Genomic DNA, 22,044 nt, shown 5'->3' with positions numbered 1-22,044 from the left:
AAGATTCTTGGAGATTAGTTATCCTAACATTTTTCAGAAACAGTAAAGTCTAAAAAATTAGCGTATTCCTCCCCAAAATATAAAGAAACGAAACATCTTTTTCCCTCCTTTTTTCTTTTACCTTTCCTCTGCTTTTTAATGTATCTTTATTAGAAAATTTCACTTCATGAAAATATTACCAGCAGTACAAAGGTTTATTTTAATCCAGTTTAATTTAAAACCTGAGGAAAAGAGCCTGAATTTACCCTGCATAGAAAAAGATAGGGGGAAAAAACCAGGTAACCATGTGTTACAAGAAATTTAGATGTTTAGTTAGTAATAGTGATTTAAATATAAGTCTCTGGCAACCAAAAGCTATTTTATTTACACCACTTGAGGCTTACAAAAAGTGACTACGAATACACAGCAACTATACAAAGGATAAATGTCAGAATGCAAAGGACCTTTCCATCTAAATGTATAAGATTATTCTACCCATAAGCAAGAAGACTTTGCCTTACACCTATCCTCTTATCATCATACTCGAGGGAAATGTGGCCCTTATTTAGCTTTTAATTCTGATTTCAACTATTTGCTTCTACATTTTTATTAGAGGAATTCCAAAGTCATAACCACGGCACATGAATAATAAGAAAAGATTTATTTTCATGTTCCAATGCTTTTAACAAAGTATTTTCTATTTGAGCCATATTAACCTGACTTAATAAGTTTACAGCTAATGGTACCACTTAAAATTCTCCATTCACTAGTCATGCACACCTAGACTCTCATTTCCTACAAAATGCTAATTAAGATTCTAAGCTACAAGGCCTGCGTGGTTATGTATAAATTGTAGGCCAACGGCCCCAATGTGGCGCCCTGGCCTCTTTGCTTTTCTTCACATAGGTCACGTAGTCAGGGCTTGACCGCAGTCACCCGAGTCCTGGCAGAACACCCCGTGATCTTCCCCCGGAAAATGGCAGTCTTATGAGAAGCTGTCACAGGCCATTTCTCATCCCCCTCCGCAGCTCCCAGAATCCTTGCTCTCTTGCCGGAGGCTCCCACAAAGCATTTTCTCATCAGCCCGCTGGTTCAGGTGAGGGATGGGACTTTGTGCTTTGATGCCCTCCCTTGGGGTAACGCTGCAGGCTTCTGCATAGGTCTATAAAACTGCTGGGCCATAGCTCAGAGGAGCGTTCTCAATGACAGAATGACCCACCACGTGTGTTTTCTCTCATCTGGCCTCTCTGGTTCAGTGTCATCCTGTGGGACTAGGCATATGGGGAGTGATACAAAACTGCCCTTGTTTTCACTGTCTGTGTAAATAATAAATCCTTATGGTTCACTGTCTCCTTGCCAGCTGAATCTATGGAAATGTGACAAGCTAAGTTAACTGCCCTGCTGCTTTGGCCACTTGACAAACTGGCACCCAACGCAGGGCCAGGAAAGTCACTATGCCTTTTTGGAGAAAAGACATAGGGGCCATAAAGGCCAAATCAGGGGATACGAGAAGACCCCCTGGAATCTGGCAGTACATGCTCCTTTTCTTTTCAGGGCGCTGCTACATGTAAAAACACTTATGGGGAAAACTCCTCCCACACAAAATTTGTCACCAGAGGCAAGATTTAGTGCAAGTATTTCTACCCTCTGCTGTCCAAAGCTTTCACTATATAGATAATGTCCTGTTGGTTGGTAAGTCAAAAGCCTTCATCTCAGCAGCCCTGACTGTGGTGTCATCTTACCTCCACCAGCAGTGGTAGCTGATCAACTCCAACAGAAGCCAGAGTCCTGCTTGCCAGGTAAAGTTTCCTGGATTTACGCGGGTGGATTTACAATGCTCGATCCTTCTGGAAGCCAAGGGGAAAAACTTACTGTCTGTTACGAAGTAGAGGACTCTATGCTTCTGATACAGAAACCATCACTGCAGGCCAGGCTTGTAAATTCTGGCAAAGTCTCATGATTCAAGAGTCCCCATTACACTCGGCATCGGCCCCACCTGCTCCTAATAGATTGACATCAGACCTGTGACACCCTTTCAGGTTATCAGTGGTGGCTCACCACAGATGATATTTGTTCAAACTGTGTCATGTTTTACTTGATGGACATACACCCAAGTGGTTGTAACAGATGCTGCTAAAATTATGGGAATAATAGATATTTCAAGTAAGCATGACACTTCTTCTGATTGTATGGGATGCTTCCAGTGGAGAAATGCCACAATTAAAACCATAGCAGGGGCTGGCCCCGTGGCCGAGTGGTTAAGTTTGCGCGCTCTGCTGTGGCGGTCCAGGGTTTCACTAGTTTGGATCCTGAGCGTGGACATGGCACCACTCATTAGGCCATGCTGAGGCGGTGTCCCACATGCCACAACTAGAAGGACCCGCAACTAAGATATACAACTATGTACGGGGTGGGGGGGGGACTGGGGGAGATAAAGCAGGAAAAACAAAAAAGATTGGCAACAGTTGTTAGCTCAGGTGCCAATCTTTAAAAAAAAAAAAAAGACACAGAACTGTTCCATCAGCACAAAGAGCCCCGTGCTCTGCCTTTATAGTCCCCCTCCCCCATCCCTGACCCCTTGGCAACCCCCTTGGCAACCGCTAATCCGCTCTCCATCTCTAATTGCTGCCAATCTTTTTTTTTTTTCTTCTGCTTTTTCCCCCAAAATGCCTCCGGTACATAGTTGCATATTTTAGTTGTGGGTCCTTCTAGTTGTGACATGTGGGACGCCGCCTCAACGTGGCCTGACAAGTGGTGCCATGTCGCGCTCACGATATGAACCGGTGAAACCCTGGGCCACCACAGCGGAGAGTGCGAACTTAACCACTCGGCCACGGGGTCGGCCCCAGGAGCCAATCTTTAAAAAAATAAATTAAAAAAAAAAAAACCATAGCAGTGGGATAAGACACAACCAGGAGCCCGCCTGGCTTTCCCAGCCCAGTCATGCGGTGTCACTAAAATAACACAAGATGGGGGAGGGGTGGCTGATCGCTGTATTAAACAAAAGCCCAATCAAGAAGAAAGTGCTTAAAAAAATCCAACAGATCGCCAGCCCACTTAGTTCAGTCAGGTCTAATGAGCCTTTTGAAATACAAGTGTCAGTGATTGACAGGAATGCAGACGGGAGCCTATGGCAGAAAGAAGTTGCCACTAGGCCACAGTTCTCCCTGCGGTTTTGCACATGGTGCTTGCTTTGGTACATCAAGATTCCTGAGGAGACTTCGCATGATTCACAGACGGATCAGCTAAGTTAAAGTCTGATGGGGCACCTTGGGTCACTTTCAGCAGCGCAACCACCAAAAACCAAATTGTTTCAAACTTTGCATGGAGCACACAGACCCAGGGGAGGGCCCAGCACCTCTGAGGGCAGCATCAGCACAGATGGAGCAGGAGGCACTGAGAAACCGAAAACAGTGCTCCTATCTCCCAATCCCACATCTTCCATCCCACATTCACAGGCACCAGACAGGACCAGGAAAGCAATATCCGTCCCCAGCACCACCAAAAACTGAGATGGTGCTCCAGTGGCACCAGGCAAATGAAGCAGACCAGAATGACATTGCAAAGTCTCTGAAAACTAAATTGCCATTGGAATCACAACCCCAAAGTCAGAACCCGCATGCTAAACCTAAATAGGATGACTGACTGCTAAAAGAGAAGACTTAAATAAGATCTTGAGTCTCCTAACATAATAGACAAAACGTCTGGGATACACTATAGAATCAGAAGTCCTACCGAAAACCAGAAAAATCACAATGTGAATGAAAACACAATCAACAGAAGCCAATAGCAAGATTAATCAGATGTTGGAATTATTTGACAGGGATTTTAAAGTAGTTATCATGAAAATGATTCAACGAGGAGTTACAAATAAATTTAAAACAAATGAAGAAATAGAAATTCCCATCAGGGGCCGGCCCCGTGGTCAAGTGGTTAAGTTCGCGCACTCCACTGCAGGCGGCCCAGTGTTTCGTTAGTTCGAATCCTGGGCGCGGACATGGCACTGCTCATCAAACCATGCTGAGGCGGCGTCCCACATGCCACAACTAGAAGGACCCACAATGAAGAATATACAACTATGTACCGTGGGACTTTGGGGAGAAAAAGGAAAAAATAAAATCTTAAAAAAAAAAAGAAATTCTCATCAAATATAAGGTATAAAAAAAGAACCAAATGGAAATGATAGAACTGAAAAATATAGATGAAATTTAAAACTCAGGCAAAAGGATCAATGGCAGAATGAATTTGACAGAGGAGAAGTGATCTTAAAGGTAGTACAATAGAAATTACTCAATCTGAAGAACAAAGAGAAAATACACTGAAAAAAAAAAGATGAACAGGGTCTCAGGGACCTATAGGACAATAACAAAGAGCTAAGATTCATATCGTTGGACTACCAAAAGTAGAGGAGAAAGAGAGTGGTGATGAAAAAGTATTTGAAGAAATAATGGTTTCCTCAAATTTGGCAAAAGATAAAACTACAGATTCAAGAGGCTGAGAAAAACCCCAGTAGGATAAAACAAAAGACATCCATACCAACATATCATAATTGCACTTCTGAAAACTCAAAATAAAGGAAAAAACCTTAAAAGCAGCTAGTGGAAAATGGCAGATTATGTATAAGGGAAAACTGATTAGAATAACAGTGGATTTCCCATCTGAAATCATGGAGATTAAAAGGAAACAGCGCAACATTTTTCAAGTACGGAAAGAAAAGAACTGTCAATTGGGAATTCTATATTGGGCAAAATTATCCTTCAGGGAAAGGGAAATAAAGACATTCTCAGATGAAGGAAAACTACAACAATTTGTTGCTAGCAGATTTACCCTTAAAGAATGATTAAAAGAAGTTCTCCAAACAGAAATAAAATAATAACAGATGAAGGCTTGAGCTTTAGAAAGGAAAAAAGAACAACTGAATGAATTAAAATTGGAGTAAATATCCTTCTCCTCATGAGCTTTTTAAACTATATTTGATGATTGAAGCAAAAATTATAACAACATCTAATATGGTGCTCAGTGTATGTAGAGGATACACTTAGGACAATTATATTTTAAAAGTCAGAAAGGTAAAGGGACTTAAAGGGAACTAAGTTTTCTCCACTTCAATCAAAGTGGTAAAACATTGCTATCAGTGGACTGTGATAAGTTATATCTGCACGTTGTAACACCTAGAGCAACCACTAAGAAAACCACACAAAGCAATATACTCAAAAATTATATAAATAAATCAAAATGGAATTCTAAAAACTGCTCATGTACCCAAATAAAGGCAAGAGGAGAAAAACAGAGAATGAGAATCACAGTGAACAAATAGAAAATGAATAATAAAATGGCAGACATAAGTCCAAACATATCTCACTAATGACTTTTTAAATGTAAATAGTCCAAATATACCAATTAAAAGACAGAAATTGGCAGAGTAGATAGAAAATACAACCCAACTGTATGCTGTCTACAAAAATCTCACTTCGGATATAATGACATCAGTAGGTTGAAAGTAAAAGGAAGGAAGAAGATATGCAGTGCAAACATAAATTTCTTTTTTAATTTTTCCTTTTTCTCCTAAATCTCCCTGGTACATAGCTGTGTATTTTTAGTTGTGGGTCCTTCTAGTCGTGGCATGTGGGACACCACCTCAGGGTGGCCTGACGAGCAGTGCCATGTTCTCGCCCAGGATCCGAACCGGTGAAACCCTGGGCCACTGCAGAGGAGCTCGCGAACTTAACCACTCAGTCACGGGGCTGGCCCCAAACATACATTTTTAAAAAGTAGACTTCAGAGCAAATAAGCTTATAGGGACAAAGAGGGACATTACATAAGATAAAAAGAATCAATCAACCAAGAAGACATAGCAATCTTAAATGTGTATGCACTAAACAAAATAGTTCCAAAATACATGACGCAAAAACCAATTAGGCTGAAAGGAAAAACAGATCAATCCACAATTATAACTGATGACATCAACACCCATATCAACAATTAATAGAACTACTGGAGAGAAATTCAGCAATGAAAAAGAAGAACTAATTGGTACTTACGGAGCATTCAACCCAACAACAACAGAACAGACATTCTTTTCAAGTGCCCATGGAATATTCACCAAGATGGACCATTACCTGAGCCATAAAGCAAAACTCAACGAACTTAGAAGAAGTGAAATCATACAGCATACATTCTCTGACCATAGGGAATCAAACTCGAAATCAATAACACAAACACAACAGGAAAATCTCTAAAACACTTACTTAAAACATGCTTCTCAATAACCCATGGGTCAAAACGGAAGTCAAAAGGAAATTTTACAAATATATAGAACTGAAAGAACAGAGAAAATGCAACATATCAAAATTTGTGCAGTGTTCTAAAGCAATGCTGAGAGGGAAATTTATACCACTAGGTGCTTACATTAGAAAAGAGGAAAGTTCTCAAATCAATAATCTAAGTTCCTACCTCAAGAAACTAGAAAAAAAGAGCAAAACAGATCAAAAGCAAACAGAAGGAAGGAAATAATAAAGATAAGAGCAAAAATTAATAAAATTGAAAACAGAGAAACAATAAAATTGAAAAACCACTAGTAAGACTGAGAAAGATAAAAAGAGAGAAGATACAAATCATCAATATCAGGAATGAAACGATATCTCTACAGACCCTGCAGCTATTAAAAAGATAATAAGATAACACTACAAACAACTTTATGCTCATAAATTCAAGAACTTAGAAGAAATGGACCAAATAATCCAAAACCACAAACTACCAAACTCATCTAAATAGTTCTATAACCATTTAAGAGATTGAATTTGTTATTTAGCCCTCAAAAACGAAATCTCCAGGCTCACATGTTTTCACTAGAGAATTCTACCAAACATTTAAAGAGAAATGAGTACCAATTTTGTAGAATCTCTTCTGGATATGAGAGGAGAACATTTCCCAACTCCTTTTAGGAGGCCAGTTTTACTTTGCTACCAAAACTGGGGAAAAAAAGCATAAAAAGAAAAAGAAAACTACAGACTGATATCTCTCATGAATTTAGCCACAGAAATTCAACAAAATATTAGTAAATCAAATCCAGCAACATTTAAAAAGAATTATACACCACAATGAAGTGGCATTTATTCCAGGTGTGAAAGGCTGGTTCAATATTCAGAGGTCAATCAACGGAACCCACCCTATCAACAGAAGAAAAATCATAGGATCAAATCAATTGCTGCAAAAAAAACCAGCATTTGACAAACTCTAATAGGCAGACTTCTGGTTCCTAGAGAAGATGGAGTGGATATGCTTCTCCTATTTCTACCACTAAGTACAACTAAAAACCCTGGATATTATTATATATAAACAAGACTCAGAAGGTCTGAAAGGTGGAGAAAAGACAGCAGACTGGCCAGGGCCTCAAGACTCGAGGAATGAAATGGCAGTAAGTTCCCTGGCGGTTTTTGTTGTTGTTGTTGGATTTTTTTTTCTAATATATCCAAGACGAGGTGCTGAAGAAACCAACAACCCCAAAACACTAAGTAGCACAGACAAGAAAAGACCCAGGAAACCTTTTCTCCCTAGCCAAAGGAGCAGGCAAGAGGCAGCCTAGTAAGAGGGGAAGAAGGTGAATGTCAGGACTGACACACATGAAGACACAGAAGGACTTGGCCACAAACCTGCTAGGTGGAACTGTGCTAAGGAGAAACCCAGTTCTCTTCCTATGTTTCTCCTTTACTTTCGCATAGAACATTTCACTTCTGACTTGTCTGGTCACCAAACGTGTGGTTTTTCCTCCACTAAACAATTCTCTGCGACGCCAGCTGACTGTCCTACATTTCAACTCAATTCTAACACTATCTACCTGCAGATAGTGTCAGATCCCACAGGTAAAGGGCTCAGTCCCACAAGACTGCCCTTCCACACACACTTCAGACGCCATCCACAAGTAGTAGGTCCTCAGGTTACCCACAACTTCTCTCTGACCTGCCTACAAATTGGAGGTTCCCAGGAACTCTTTCCTCTTGGATTCAATTCTTTGCTGGAGTGGCTCACAGAACTCAGGGGAACATTTATGTTTAAACTGGTAAACACTTACATTCACCAGTTTATTAAAGGATGTGCTAAAGGATACAGATGAAGAGCCAGATGAAGAGATACATAGGGCGTGGTCTGGGAGGGTCCCCAGAACAGGAGCTTCTGTCTCCATGGAGCTGGGATCTGTCACCCTCTCAGTATGCGAATGTGTCCACTCACCTGGACACCACCCCCCCACCCCCCAAATCCTGTGCTATTGGGAGTTTTATGAAGGCTTCTTCACGTAGGCATGATGATTACCAACTCCATTTCCAGCCTCTGGAGAGTGGAGGGTAGGGCTGAAAACTCCAAGCTTCTAATCATGGCTTGGTCTTCCTGGTGACCAGCCCCCACCCAAGAGCCATCCAGGCCCACCTAGAGTCACCTCATCAGAACAAAAGATGCTCCTAGAGCTCTTATCACTTAGGGATTTACAAGGGTTTTAGGAGCTCTGTGCCACGAACCGGGGGTGAAGACCAAATACAGATTTCTTATCACAATACCACAGTAACAAAGACAGACAAGCTACTCACATCTCTGGCCATGAGTGATCTTCTGTCTAAACATTTCATCTAGGGGGAAAAAGTATCAAAGAGATTATTTTCATGTGATTAGGAGAAATATAAAGGGATTCAGAATTTATATGGCTTAGCCATGGAGATGTGCAGTACCCTAAGTGCCTGTGGCCTAAAAGTAACTATAATATCACCAATGAAAATTATATATTAGAAATCTTTTTTAATGGAAAAGACAATCGATTGTTTCTTCTTTTGTTGTTTATTTAGTAATAATGGAAACCTGCCTTAGAGAAGAAATTCAGTATATCTGCTTTAAGTTGTTTTTGTGTTCTCAGAGTAGAGGCCAGCAAACTATGGCCTGTGACCAAATATGCACCACTGTCTCTTTTTGTAAATAAAGTTTTATTGAAACACACACAAACTAACAACAGCATTTCTATATACTAACTATACTCATCAAAGGTAAAAACACAATACCATATACAATTGCTCCAAAGAAAACAAAATGCTTAGGTATACAGTTAACAAAACATGTACAGGGTCTGTATGCTAAAAATTACAAAATAGTGATGAAGGAAATCAGAGAAGATGTAAATAAATGGATATATCATGTTATGGATTGGAAGACTCAACATAGTAAAAAATGTCAATTCTCCCCAAACTGATCTGTAGGGTTAATGTAATTACTATGAAAATACCATTGGGCTTGCCCCGTGGCTGAGTGGTTAAGTTCGCACGCTCCACTGCAGGCGGCCCAGTGTTTCATTGGTTCGAATCCTGGGCGCAGACATGGCACTGCTCATCAAGCCACGCTGAGGCAGCGTCCCACATGCCACAACTAGAAGGACCCACAACAAAGAATATACAACTATGTACCAGGGGGCTTTGGGGAGAAAAAGGAAAAAAATAAAATCTTAAAAAAAAAAGGAAAGAAAGTACCAACCAAGTTTTTCATAGATATTGATAAACTTTTTCTAAAATTAATATGTAAAAGCAAAAACTAAAATATCTCAAACAATTTTGGGGAAAAAAAAGAAAAAAAGCAAGAGGAACCACTCTATCTGATATTAAGGCTTATTCTGCAGCTACAGGAACCAAGAGAGTGCGGCATTGGCAGAGAGATAGACACACCCATCAATGGAACAGAATAGAGGACTGAGACACAGACCCACACAAATAGCTCAACTGATTTTTGTCAAGGGAGTGAAAGCAATGCAAGGGAAGGACAGCCTTCTCAACAACTGGTGCTGGAGCCAGAGGATATCCATGGGCAAAAAACATGAACCCGGACCAAATCTCACACCTTATACAAAATTAACTCGAAATGGATCACGGACTTCAATGTAAACTGTAAAACTTTAAAATTTTTAAAAGAAAACAGGAGAAAATCTTCAAGACATCAGGCTAAATGAAGAGCTCTTTTTGTTGTTGTTGTTGGGAAAGATTCGCCCTGAGCTAACATCTGTTGCCAATCTTCCTCTTTTTTGTTTCCTTCTCAAAGCCCCAGGACATAGTTGTATATCCTTGTTGTAACTCCTAGTTCTTCTGTGTGAGCTGCCACCACAGCATGGCTACCAACAGATGAGTGGTGTGGTTCCACACCTGAGAACTGAACCCAGGCTGCCGAAATGATGAGAGCCTCAAACTTAACTGCTGGGCCATCAGGGCTGGTTCGAGAGTTCTCATATACGACACCAAAAACACAATGCATAAAAGGGAAAAGTGACTAACTGGGCTTCAGCAAAACTAAAAATGTTTGCTCTGGGAGAGGCTCTGGTAAGAGACTGAAAAGACAAGCCACAGACTGGGAGAAAATATTTGCAAGACAGGTGTTCAACAATGGACCTGGATCTAAAATATATAAAGAACTCTCAAAACTCAACAGCAAAAAGCAAACAATCCAATTAGAAAACGAGCAAAAGACAAGAAGAGGCATTTCACCAAAGAGGATATAGAGAGGGCAAATCATAATGTTCAAATTCATTAGCCATCAGGGAAGTGCAAGTGAAAACCACAAGGAGATATCCCTACACACCCATCAAAATGGCTGAAATAAAAAATAGCGACAACACTAAATATCGGAGAGGATGCAGAGAAACCGGATCACCTATATATTGCTAGTGAGAATTTAAAAGGGTCCCACTACTCTGGAAAATAGTTTGTCAGTTTCTTATAAAACTGAACGTGTGGGGCCAGCCCAGTGGGTGGCGCAGCGGTTAAGTGCGCATGTTCTGCTTCAGTGGCCCGGGATTCGCCAGTTCGGATCCCAGGTGCAGACATGGCACCCCTCGGCGGACCAGGCTGTGGCAGGCGTCCCACATATAAAGCAGAGGAAGATGGGCACAGATGTTAGCTCAGGGCCAGTCTTCCTCAGCAAAAAGAGGAGGATTGGCAGCAGATGTTAGCTCAGGGCTAATTTTCCTCGAAAAAATTAAAAGATTAAAAAAAACTTTAGAAAAATTTTAAAAACACAACAAAAAAAAACTGAACATGTAACTACCATATGACTCAGCATCGCACTCCTGGGCATTTATCCTGGAGAAATGAAAACTTGCGTTCACACAAAAAACCCTTAGCAGCTTTATTCATAATAGCCAAAACCTGGAATTAGCTCAGAGATCCTTCAGTGAGTGAATGGTTAAACAAACAAATGGTAAACGTACATCCATATGATGGAATACACTCAGCGATAAAAAGGAATGAACCACTGATAAATGCAACAATTTAGTTGGATCTCAAAGGAATTATGCTCAGTGAAAAAAGCCAGTCTCAAAAGGTTTCATATTGTATGATTCCATTTATGTAAAATTCTTGAAATAACACAATTATAGAGATGGAGAGCGGATTAGCTGTTGCCAAGGGGGTTGCCAAGGGGACAGGGATGGGGGAGGGGGACTATAAAGGCAGAGCACAGGGCTCTTTGTGCTGATGGAACAGTTCTGTGTCTTTTTTTTTTTTTTAAGATTGGCACCTGAGCTAACAACTGTTACCAACCTTCTTTTTTTTTTTCTGCTTTTTCTCCCCAAATCCCCGCAGTACATAGTTTGTATATTTTAGTTGTGGGTCTTCCTAGTTGTGGCATGTGGGATGCTGCCTCAGCATGGCCTAATGAGCGGTGCCATGTCCGGGCCCAGGATCTGAGCTGGCGAAACCCTGGGCCGCTGAAGCAGAGCGCGCGAACTTAACCACTCAGCCACGGGGCCAGCCCCTCTGTGTCTTGACTACAGTGGTTGTTACCTGAACCTACACATGTGATAGAATTGCACAGCACCACACACACACACACACACACACACACACACACCAACTGAATAAAGTTGGTGGATTGTACCAATGTCAATTTCCTCATTTTGATATTCTATAGTTATACAAAAGCTGGGTGAAAGATACACGGAATCTCTATTACTTTTTTGGCAACTTCCTGTTAATTTATTATTATTTCAAAATTAAGAGTTAAAAATAAAAACTTTGCATGGAGAAGGGAATTGTGCTCAATGGACAGAGTTGCAGACTGTGGAACTTACCCTGGACTCATGGAGAGTAGCCTGGCAGCAAGGTGACTGGATGATGGAGTGTCAGCCTCCATGGGGACAAACATCATGGAGCAGATTGCACAAGACCCACACCCCTGTTTGTGGTCCATGTGGACCAACGCCCTTGGAACAGGACCTTTTCAGGATGCACATCAACGGATCAACCAGCTAGTTAGCCTTGCGCTACCCGGGTAAGGATCTGGCACCTGGACACAGTGCCACACAGGGTATGGTAACCTGGCTACAATTCAGGACTGGGCCCCAGAACAAGGCCTAGTGAGTCCAGCAGACGAAGCCAGGGAAACCTGGCAAATGTGCTGAGACTGCCAGTTACACGGTTGGGTGACAAAGAAAGCTTCAGGGTACATACTTCAGGAGCCTGGACCTGGCCAGTCCTGACAATAGACCCTGTAGGCCCCTTCCCTCTCTGCCTCTTGAGGTTGGCGGGCACTGACTACAGTAGGCACCTTTTCAGGGCATGGCACTGACACCTGTCTGCACAGCAGGTAGAAACATACTATCCAAGGATTTCTAGATGGATTGTGCTACGTTTTGGATTTCTTATACACATCCCATCACCACCAAATGGTGCTGTCTTTTAGCAAAAAGTCCCGGGCAGGGAACTAAACATTTCATGTCCTGTATCACCTCCAAGTGTGAATGCCACTAAAAACAAAAATGGGGGACCAGCCCCATGGCCAAGTGGTTACGGTTCCCCATGCTCTGCTTCAGCGGTCTGGGTTCACGGATTCGGATCCCGGGTGCAGACCTACTCCACTCATCAGCCATGCCATGGAAGCATCCCACATACAAAGTAGAGGACCACTGGGGTCAGCCCTGTGGCGCAGCTAAGTTTTTGCGTTCTGCTTCGGAGGCCTGGGGTTCACCAGTTTGGATCCCAGGCACAGACCTATGCACCGCTTGGCAAGCCATGCTGTGGCAGGCATCCCACATATAAAGTAGAGGAAGATGGGCACGGATGTTAGCTCAGGGCCAATCTTCCTAAAAAGAAAAAAAGTAGAGGAAGACTGGTGCAGATGTTAGCTCAGAGCTAATCTTCCTCAAGCAAAAAAGAGCAGGACTGGCAATGGATGTTAGCTCAGGGCGAATCTTCCTCCCCCTAGAATAAAAATAAATAAAATAAAATGGACTTGTGAAGGAAAAAACTAAAATAAAAGATAAGTGGGCCACCAGGGCTCAGCTCCTAGTGGAGCACACATTTAAAACAGGCAGTAAGTATGGGTTCTAGATGTGGCGATTCTTCACAAGTGAACCTCCCATTCGGAGGAAATGTTTAATTATGAAATTGCGGTGGGGAGGGGAAGAGGTCCCGACTGGCTGTAACAGACTCCAAGCCAACCACGCAAGAAGACTTTTCGCTCTACCTTTTCCCCTTCCATGCCGACCTGCAGGAAGCCAGGGACTGGACTTGGTGACTGGCCAAGAGATGGGAGGCAGGAGACACTAACCTGGAGTTTCTCTTCCCACCCAGTTAGGCGGCTGGTCTGGAGGATTGTGGAGACAGATGACAATGATCATAGGTATGAGGTGATGACTTCTAAGTTGTTCCCGGAGTGGTGCACCTGTCTGGGGGTGGGAGATGGTCTAGGAGGGCACAAGGTATGCAAAGAAGAAACCACTGGGCCACCTCAGCATGAAACTAGACACATGGTGTGGGACAGATATGAGGGAGATTAGGAGATGTGGATGCTTCAGAGACCGGGCATACCCATCACGTGGCTGAGAAAGGAGGGTGACAACCTGGGCTGGTGGGGAAGGAATACCTTAGACCCAGGGGTTTGTCATGGGGGGAACCATTAGGCTCTCTTGGCCCTTGCCTGCAGGACACCTGACCTGTCTCGTCATCTCAGAATGCTGTGGTAACCTTGTCCTAGCCCCCAAGTCAACAAAATACTGCTGCTGAGGTCGCTACAAAGCTATTAGCAGAATCCAGTTCCCCCTGAGCAGGCGGGGGCTGTGCTGGCTGGGGTAGCCTAACGGCTCTCTTCAGAAACACTTCAGCTTCTTTGCGGGAACGGCTCAACTCCGCTCAAAAAGTTCATCTACCACAAGGGACAGAAAACGGGTTTATTCCTGTTGTAATAAATGTAATAACTGATTCCACTCCTGCTGCAGTTTGTGCCCCAATAGGGTACCACTTCTAACACGGACGTTAGGTTTATACTTGCCTGCCACAGACAACCCAGTCTAACCTCTCTAGCATGACTGGGGATGGACAAGCCCATTACCCTGGACTTCCTGCTGGCCACCAAGGCAGGGCATGTGCAGTTGCCAATACCTCTTGCTGCACCTGGATTCATGACATATTTAGGTGGCCTGGCTCAAGACCAGGAGCCTGGCTGTGGTCTGTCCTCCAGGTGGGTCTGATCATTCTACTGGGAATCGCAGGTATGGTCATTCCCATCCAATGTGACCTAAGACAAGTAGAAAGGATTTTGTCTAAGCCTTTATCAGTAAAATCACTTGGGGCATCTGATGGGGTGGCCTGTGCTTCTAGAAAGACTTCTTAGATGGATACATGAGAGGTCAGGCTGTGTAGTTGTAGGGGAACAGCTCTGCCATGGCACCATGGTGTCCTTGCACATCTCTACCGAGGCCACATTGGGAAAGGCTTGGCTGAAGTCTGACATGAGTCTTAGCAGAAGTCCTGCAATTTCCACTGAGACATGGCAAGATAAGCAGCCTGGTGAGGAGCCACCATGAGGCAGTTTCCCATCTGCCTCTTGGGCTCTGGTGTGGCTGGGACTTCCCACCTTGACCACACTTAGGGTACAGCTGCAGCTCCTGTGTAAGTCTACAAACTGCTTGGCTGTGGTTGAGAGCTGGCTCTTCACTGACAGAGTGACCCACCACCTGTGCTGCCTGCCATCTGGCCCCTCTGGTTCAGTGTCATCCTATGGGACTAGGGACGTGGGAGCTGACACCATACTAGTCATACTTTTGCTGTCTCTGTAAGTAACAAACTGTCTGAATGCATTTGGGCTCACTGTCTCTTTTCTGGCTGAATCTGTGGACATGTGACAAGCCAGCCTAGCAGCTGCCACCACACTGCTGCTTAAGAACTGCTGGCCCGAGTGACATAAATGTGCTGAAATGCGAGGCAGGATAGGCTTTCTCACACTTTGGCATTTTGATGAAACATCTTCCCAACATCACCTTATCTTACAATTGCCCACGTCAGCTGCCAGAGTCACATTGCCCTGACGCATGGCCACCTGTGAGAAGCGCAGAACTCTGCAGCATGTTAGCCTTTGGGAGCCCATTGGAAACTTGGATGTGGGGCGTTACTTAAGAGATTCTAAAAGGGAAGACAGGAAACCATAACTGTAATTTTCCTAGGAACAAATCCCAATGAAAGAAAATTAGTTCATCTGTGTAACTAAGAACACAGATCACAGACATCTGACAGTGAAAAGGGTATTTGGAGATTAGTTAGGCCGACATCAAATGGGACAGCCTACATCAAATGGGTGCAGATTATCGTACCCGTCCTACAGGTCAGGAAATGGAGATACCGACTGTGAGGTGACTTGTCCAAAATCTCAAGCATGGAGTTAGGACTGACGATGCCCCTTTCTTTAAGAAACAAAAAGGATGCTCACAAAATCCTTCAAATCATCTTTTAACTTTTTACTTGAAGAAAACAGAAACGCTGCAATTCGCATATTTAGATAATTTTATCACTGCTCCTCAGAAGAAAGGCCTGTGTTGGTCTAGCAAATTCTACAGAAAGCTCTTGTATTTGGTAAAGTGGGGAATATTGGGATCTGGCAGCCCATTAATCTGATGAATAAGATGATATCCTTCATACCACACTTGGATTATTAATTTTTCAAAGAATTTGAATACAAAAAAATTAACACTAAATCTGAATATAATTTAAACTTCATTTCACAAGAAAGAATGTCACAATCCTGTTGAGCTGCAGGTGTCCATGTTTTATAACTTTGCTAAGAAACAAAGATAACCTCTCTGTATCGCAAAGTGTTCCCTAGCCATTTCACAATCTTCGTTGGATGCTTTACGACTTTTTGAGTGATAAAAAGTAAGTCTTACATTTTTAAAAATCATTATGGCCTTTAAAAGAGTAGGTCATTGCCCTGTACTTCCAAAGAAGTGGTTAGGAATAACCATATAGCAGAACAAACGCTCGATATTATTTTCAAGGACCAAGGAAAGGAACGCATGGTACATGTTCCATGGTATCTGTTAAAACAGCTAACTGTGATGAAATATCTTTGGGGGTAAAAGTAGAAATTTTTACAAATGCAGAAGAAAATGTTACTTCTCTGGGTCTAAGTACAGTAACACGGACAAGGAAAAATACGTCAGAACAAGAAGAAAAAATGGGTTATACGTCTTGATCAAAACCTCCTATTGATTCTCACTAAGAGAATTACTGTGAATAGGAAGCTGAGTTTGACAGCAGCATGAAAAACAGAAAGGGAATGAGAAAAGCAGGGAGCAAATTCGAATAGCCCTAGGAGTGGCTTTGACCATGGGCATGGTGTCAGAATTTCAGGAGCGACAGAAAAAGCAGGCAGACAGCAAAGATGTTTGCTGGAAGCCTCAAGCCATAAGGAAGAGTTTTGAATATGTTATAATTGCTTTGGCACACTTTAGCAGCCATAGCTCTCTGTCTGTGAGGCAAAGCTCTGCTAGCCTTTTGAGACTGATAAGACTGGTTGTCCTGCTTTGGGAAATATGGGAGGTTTAACATGGAAAAGCCTAGGGTTTCTTGATGAGAAGAAATCTGCAATGGGGCATTCAAACTCAAAGCATCATTTTTTCAAAATATTTTTGGAGAGCAGCTAATTAGCATTTTCTACATGGTTGTTCAGGTGTTATAAGAAAAGAACTTCTAAGAAAGCACCATCTTTTGTGACAACAGTTCAGGCCACTCAACTGTCAGCTCAACCCCTGGTCCTCAACAACATACAAACAAAATAAACTCATGCTTCCCCGGGCCAAGATGGATCACAGAGGGACTCCTGCCTTCTGTGGGTCCTTCTTATGATATGCATTTTCACAGCTCACAAGGGAGATGACAGTGAAGTCTGCCAATTCCTCAGGGAATATTGGAACATTTCTAACACTACGATGAAAACTATTAGAAGGCCATGGAGAGAAGTGATTTGTCAACCGCATGTGCCTTGAAGACGTCATGGCCCAAAGATATAACTATCTTAGTTATGACCTTGAGAAGCCTCAGGTTTGCAACGTTACAGCTTGTTCAACCATCTAGTTTAACGAAGCTAATGAAAATGCTCTGTAGCAGTTCTTAAATTCTCACAATGAAACTTTAGCAAATGAGGACCTCAAAGAGCTGTCCCCAACAAGCATAAGTCAACTGAGCATCTCTGCCAAAAAGATTCCCCCAGACTCACTTAAATGCAAAGTGCTCTCATGTCTACACAGCACTTGAAAAGAAGCTCCAGCCTGCCAGCAGCAGTTGAAGGACAAAGTCAGTGCAGAAAGGCACTTACACATCACCGGGAAAGGTGTTTGGGGGCAGGGGAGGAGATAGTGAAATCATCTTTTTCTGAAGTAATCACTTGTTTGTTCCAGAAGAGGTTAAAATGAGTCATCTCTCTCCCTGTGTCTCCTCCACCCACCTCTTCCACAGCTCTTATGATTCCAGACAGAAACAATGGCCCATAATCACTGCAGTCACAAGTAACTGATGGTCACAAATGCATGATCATGAACACAATCATTTACATTTTAAAATATGAATTACCAAAATGACTAAAATGTGCATACACATAGTTAATGAAGGTTACCATAGAGACAGTCAGCCATATTGTTTCCAGTTTTATTGTTTCTCATTGCTTGGGAATGCAGCCACCATAATTATATTCTTCCTAGATACTAACACACACACACACACACACACAAACAGGCTAAACACAGTCAAGCAATATGTTCCTACAAAATTTAGGTTATGTTGTTATTTCATTTGTGCTCTTGGAACCATGGAAACTCAGAGCAGCAAGAGCTCTGTGCTCAGAGCATCATCCAACACACTATGCTTGCAGATGTAGAAAATGAGGTCAATGCTCCAGATGGGAGTTAGGAGCAGGCTTCCGACTAGCCCCTGAGTGTGTTCCTTCTCCCTAGAGTAGGATGGCATGGAAGAACCCCCTGGAAAGTGCTAACTTCAGATGAAGGAGGCACCCTTCAACTCCCTTTGGGAGAATGATGCCTATCATACATAACACCATTTTGAGGACATTACCAAGCTCTGGAATGTGAATTATTCCCTTATCTCGGATTTTGTCATCTAATAATGCTTTAAAAGTGCAAACATCACTTTTTTGATGTTATACTTTCAGTGAAATTAATAAGTGACTGCTGCAGTTTTAAAATTGTACTTCCAAAATAGACATATAACTCCTGATTTCTTGGGAATACTATCACATAAGGTGCTGGCTCATAAAACTGCAACTTAAAAAACAAAATAGGTTTTCCACAAATTCTATTTTAGGAAGCTATTGGAGGAAAAGGGGAGGAGGGGATAAGGAGGGGTGTGAGAAGGATACCTGGGAAAAATAAGAAACAGCCCAGCATTCCAATAAGAAATTCAAGATATCTGTTCTTCCTTCCAAAAGATCTTGGTATGTGAGGTGATGGGTGTTAACCGAACTTATCGTGGTGATCATTCTGCAATATGTACATATATCAAGTCATCATATTGTACGCCTAAAACTAATACAATGTTATATGTCAATTATATCTCAATAAAACTGGAAAAAAATAAATACGATTAAAAAATAAAATAAAGGTCTCAGGAGAACACACACCAGCTGTGGGCTCAGCACTCACTTTCCCAGCATGCTCAGACCTCGGTGCTCAGAGATTTAGGGCTTCAGATGTAGTCAATGACAAGTAATACATGCACTTAATACATTTCCTTGTCATCTATTATAGTTCAATAAACCCAATAAAAGTAGCCTCTTTGATGTATCTAGCTGTCGGGCGGGTCCCTGGCCTATCTCCAACAAAACAATTTCTGTTGGAGTTTTCTTCTGAGTTTTAACATCAGAAAGGATGTAAGCTTTGGGCTATGATTACTATAAACTCTTTTCATTCTCCAAAAACACAAAATACTCTTCTTTCACTTGTTTTCTTGTAAATAAAATTATTTCACCTGAACACAACAGTACCATGGGTAGCTTCCGGTACCTCTGTGTCCTGTAAAGATGGAGAAGCAGCCCTGTGCCATTCCATTATGAGAGTCTTCAGAACACGCCAAAGATGGGGATGGAGACATGGGTGAATTACATTGTAGCAGTCAAAGCAGGTCATGTTCAGTCTCTGCTTGGGCAACACTACAGCCACCTCCTCTTTTTTGATTCTGGATTAAAACAAACAAAGAGCTACCACAAATGGCTGAAATTTGGGGAAAAAAAATTCCTATAGAAAGCCAGCTTTGTTAAACAGTTTACTTTCAAATCTCACACCCAGAAACACTAAGAAAGTAGCAATCCTGATGAACCTGAGACATCCCTCCCTTGCCCATCCTATACTGGAGAGCCCTTCACAAACTAGGACATCATTATCCTCCCATGGCAGGGAGGCAAAGAGGTAAAGCTAAGGAATGAGATGACCTAAGATAATTTACTGATCTGCAAAGAGTTGGCCCTACCAACATGGCTCACTCCTTCAAATGATAGGAATTCATTTCCTTATTTCTTTTAAAGCTTACACATGATCAAATTCATTAGGAGGACTGAAAAGTACTTTATCTTTAAACAAATAAAATTGCTTTTTGGCACATTTTAGAGGGAAAAGAGTAGGAGAAAGAGTGGGACTTTAGAGAGAGAAGACCTGGCTAAAAGATATTACTTATTTGCTACACGACCTTGGGCAAGGGCAAAATGCCTAACCTCCTCAGTAGCAGCTCCAGGATCGGCAACATGGCAACGATAACACCACATTCCAGTGTCATCACAGAGGGCAAAGGAGAATGTATCTGGAAACTTTTTGTGATTTCTGAAGTCCCATATATATTATTGTTTCTATGACAGTACAGCAGTACACAGTTTTTAATAATTATTAAAGTATTTTTCTTCCCAGGATAGATTCAAAACAGATTTTATTTTAAAACACATATTTTACCTTCACTAAAACTCAGAGCTCTACTCATACGTCACAAAAAGAAAGGGTCAGCTGAAAGCTGGAGACAGGGACAGGCGCTTAGGAGGACGCAGTAGTGTTGCCAAATGGACACAAAATCTGCTGCTTTCAGCACAGTCTCCTTTGGGAAAGAGGAAAGATCCTCTCCACTCCTGCCCCATTTTCAACTGGCACAGGAAAGCCTACCGACTGAGGGAGGGAGGGAAAGAGAGAGAAGCCCCTCAGCGAGTGTAACTGCGGGAGCAAGCCAAAACCAAGATTTTGTTAGGTTCTAGAATGGAAAGAAATAAGATTCTAGAGCTTAGGGCAGGGATCTTCCATGATGGCCTAATGCTTAAAGGTCGGCACTCACTGCTTCAGTGGCCCAGGTTCGGTTCCTGGGTGCAGAACTGCACCACCTGTCTGTCAGTTGCCATGCTGTGGCAGCAGCTCACAAGACTAGAAGGACTTACAACGAGGATATACAACCATGCACTGAGGCTTTGGGGAGGGAAAAAAAGGAGGAAGATTGGCAATAGATGGTAGCTCAGGGTGAATCTTTCCATGCAAAAAAAAAAAAAAAAGATGGTCCCTTACAACCCTGGTTTCAGATACCATTAATTCTTCACAATACCAAAAGCTATTTTCACAATTAAGTTTTCTTCTATAGTGTTTTTACATATCGTTTTTACCATTTTATAGAGTAGCTAGCACAGGCAGTGACCAGCTCAATGGAGTGGCTGGTGAATGCAAGTGGACCAGGAGCAGCCATGCATTGCATTCTATGGGAACTGTAACTGAAGATCCAGAAACAGTGAGGGTGACATGCCATCTCTGTAAACTTGTCCATGTGCTACTCAGTTTTCCTACTTTCCTGTTCCCCCTTCTCTTTGCTTTCTTCTGCCTTCTATATTTCTTTTTAACTTCCAGATTGCTCTTCCTCCTATCTCCTTACTACACTGAAAGAATGTACAATTTTTTAAAGCTATAATGTTTTTAAAATATATAGATACTCATGTTTATATTCATTTTTGTCCAGTTGTTAAGGAAACTTTTTTCAAGATGAGGGCTATGATGGCACAAAAAAACTGTAAGACATCGGTCTTAGCACTATCTTTTTGAATATGTCTCCTCAAGCAAGGAAAACAAAAGAAAAAGTAAACACATGGGACTACATCCAACTAAAAAGCTTCTGGACAGCAAAGGAAACCATCAACAAAATGAAAAGATAACCTACTGATTGGAAGGAGATATTTGTAAATCATATATCTGATAAGGTGTCAATATCCATAATATATAAAGAACTCATAAAACTCAACAACAAAAAAAACAAACAACCCAATTAAAAAATTGGCATTGTGTCTGAACATTTTTCCAAACAAGATATACAGACGGCCAACAGGCACATGAAAAGATGTTCGATATCACTAATTATTAGGGAAATGCAAATCAAAACCACAATGAGATATCATCTCACACCAATTAGAATGGCTATAATTAACAAGACAGAAATAAGTGCTGCAGAGGATGTGGAGAAAACGGAACTCTCATACACTGCTGGTGGGAGTGCAAACTGGTGTAGCCACTATAGAACACAGTACGGAGATTCCTCAAAAAATTAAAAATACAACTATCAGGGGCTGGCCCCGTGGCCGAGTGGTTAAGTTCGCACGCTCCGCTGCAGGCGGCCCAGTGTTTCGCTGGTTCGAATCCTGGGCGTGAACATGGCACTGCTCATCAAACCACACTGAGGCAGTGTCCCACATGCCACAACTAGAAGGACCCACAATGAAGAATATACAACTATGTACCGGAGGGCTTTGGGG

Source organism: Equus caballus, chromosome X (assembly GCF_041296265.1).
Source record: "Equus caballus isolate H_3958 breed thoroughbred chromosome X, TB-T2T, whole genome shotgun sequence".
In the NCBI taxonomy this organism is placed as follows: Eukaryota; Metazoa; Chordata; class Mammalia; order Perissodactyla; family Equidae; genus Equus; species Equus caballus.
This window is presented reverse-complemented; position numbering follows the sequence as displayed.